Here is a 3,119-nt window from a genome sequence, read left to right as displayed (position 1 = left end):
CTGAAGTGTACCTGCCTAACATGACTAGTAATTTAAGGTCATTTATAAATAAAGAAATTAGATAGATAAATAGATATATAGATGTTGTTTTTGTTGTAAATGCCATCGAGTCAGCTCCGACTCATGGTGACATAGATATACTTGTAATAATAAATTAAAAATTTTTAAATAAGAACCAAGGATCATATACATACTGGAATAGACTTGAGTAAAGCAATTAAACTTATTTCAGCCTATAATGAAACTCTGTAGTTGCTATTTTTGTCTCAGCTTCCAGACATCAAAATGTAAAAGAAAATATGGCCTGATACATTATTCGCACTAGCTATACAGAGAAAGCATCACTTATCCTCAGTAAAAGCAAAGCTTTATCTAGAGCTTCACTCCAGAAGGAATTATGTTAATCTGGTTTTCAGAAAAAAATACTGAAAAATTGGTAGAAAATATCCTTAAAACTGTTCCTACAGCAAATGAAGCAACAGGTTTCATGTAACTGTTTAGCATGTTGTTGTTGTTGTTGTTGTTGTTGTTGTAATGTGCCATGGAGTCGGTTCTGACTCATAGAAGCCTTGGACAGGATTTCTAAGGCTGTAAATCTTTACAGGAGCAGAAAGCCTCATCTTTCTCCCGTGAAACAGCTGGTAGTTTCAAACTGCTGAACCTGAGGTTAGCAGACTGATTCATAGCCACTACGCTACCAGAGCTCCTTGTTTAGTATAGTGTCTCAAATTTTTAAAAAGACAAAACATACACACAAAAAAACACCAAGCCAAAACAATAACCCCAAAACACAAATTAGTGAAAGCAATTCTACTGAGAGTAGTCAAATTATATTATTTTAAACAATATAAAATAATAAAATTATATTAGTTTTCAACAAAAAATATGAGGATTATACAGAAAAAAATTGATAAAGGATATCAACAAACTCCAAGTATGATAAACTCAAAGAGATGCATACACCAGCACGCATAATACAACTGACTAAAACCAAAGAATAAGAGAGAACCTTGAAAGCAGCTAGAGTGAGGCGACTCATAAGATACAAGAAATATTTAGAAAGATCATCAGGTGATTTCTCATCAGAAATCATGAAGGTCAGAGGCAGTGGGATGACATATTCAAAGTGTTTAGCAAAAAGGACTGTCAACTAAGAATTCAAGATAGAGCAAAACTAACCTTCAATTCTGAAAGGGAAGTTAAAATATTCTCAGATAAACAAAAACTGAGAGGATTCATTACTACCATAACTACCATGAAAGAAATACAAAACCAAGTCCTTTAGCATGTAATTCAAGGGCATTAGACAGTAACTGAAAAAGCTGTGGTAGTGCACTGGGCTAAGTGTTGGACTGCTAATGGCAGTAGTGTGAACTCACCAGCCACCCTAGGGTTGAAATATGAGGCTGTCTGCCTCCATAACTGTTCCTCTAGGAACAGTTCTACTTTGTCCTATAGGGTAGCTATGAACCGGTATTGACTTAACAATAATGGGTGGAGGGTGGTAGACAGTAACTTGAATATGCACATGAAAAGATAGAGAAAGTGGTCAAAGTTACTACATAAATATAAATATAAAAGAAAGCATCAATTAATTTTTAGTAACTATTTCTTATCAAATTTAAAAGTTAAATACAACAACGATAAATCTTTGTTTATGTGGGTATATAGTATATAAAAATGTAATTTGAATGACAATAATAGGACAAAAGGAAATGTTGTTAGGTGCCCTTAAGTCAGTTCCAAATCATAGGGACGCTATGCACAACCGAACAAAACATTGCCAGGTCATGTGCCATCCTCATAATTATTGTTACACTTGAGTCCATTGCTACTGCTACTGTGTCATCTCATTTTTCATTGACCCTCCACTTTACCAAGTATGATGTTCTCTAGGGACTGGTCCCTCCTAATAACATGCCCAAAGTATGAGAGACTAAGTCTCACCATCTTAGCTTCTAAAGAGCATTCTGGCTGTACTTCTTCCAACACAGTTCCTCTGGTAGTTCATAGTACTTTTAATATTTCCCTCTAACATCATGATTCAAATGCATCAATTCTTCTACAGTCTTTCTTATTCATTGTCCAATTTTCATATTCATATGAGGTGTTTGAAAATACCATGGCTTGAACTGTAGTCCTCAAACTGATATCTTTGCTGTTGACCATTTTAAAGAGGTCGTTTGCAGCAGCTTTTACTAATGCAGTTTGTCATTTAATTTCTTCACTGCTGCTTCCATCAGTGATGATAGTGGAGCCAAACAAAATGAAATCTTTGACAATTTCAATCTTTTTTTTTCCACTTATCATGATAGTATTTAATTGGTCCAGTTGTTTTCGTTACATTACGATGCAATCCACATTGAAGGCTCTAGTCTTTGCTCTCCAGCAGTATTTTAAGTCCTCTTTTTTTCTAGCAAGCAAAGTTGTATCATCTGCATATCGCAGGTATTAATGAGTCTTCCTCCAATTGTAAAGCCATGTTTGTTTTTGCATATAATCCATCTTCTTGGATTATTTGCTCAGCATACAGATTAAATAAGTATGGTGAAAGATACAACTCTGCTGTACACCTTTCCTGATTTTAAACCATTCAGTGTTCCCATGTTCTGTTCCAATGACTGCTTCTTGGTCTATGTACAGGTTCCTCATGAGCACAATCAAGTATTCTGGAATACCCATTATTCTCAATGTTATCTGTAGTTTATCATGATCCCCACAGTTGAAAGCTTTGCATAGTTGATAAAGCAAAAGTAAACACTTTTCTGATATTTTCTGCTTTCAGCCAAGATCAATCTGACATCAGCAATCATATCCCTAGTCCAAAGTCCTCTTCTGAATCCCACTTGAATTTCTGGCATTGATGTACTGTTGTAATCACTTTTTAGTTATAATCAACAAAATTTTACTTGTATATGATATTGATGATATTGTTCAATAGTGTCCCCATTCCTGTTTTTGGAATGGACACACATTGATCTCTTCCAGTTTCTCAGGTATCTGTTTTATGAACTTTTTGGCATAGATAAGAGTGAGCACTATCTAAATACAAAGATTTCTATTTGTAGTCTGTCAATTCCTGGAGCCTTGTGTTTTGCAAATACCTTCAGTACAGCTTC

The sequence above is a fragment of the Chrysochloris asiatica genome, unplaced genomic scaffold, assembly GCF_000296735.1.
Source record: "Chrysochloris asiatica unplaced genomic scaffold, ChrAsi1.0 scaffold00166, whole genome shotgun sequence".
Taxonomy (NCBI): Eukaryota; Metazoa; Chordata; class Mammalia; order Afrosoricida; family Chrysochloridae; genus Chrysochloris; species Chrysochloris asiatica.
Note: the sequence above shows the minus strand (reverse complement) of the source record.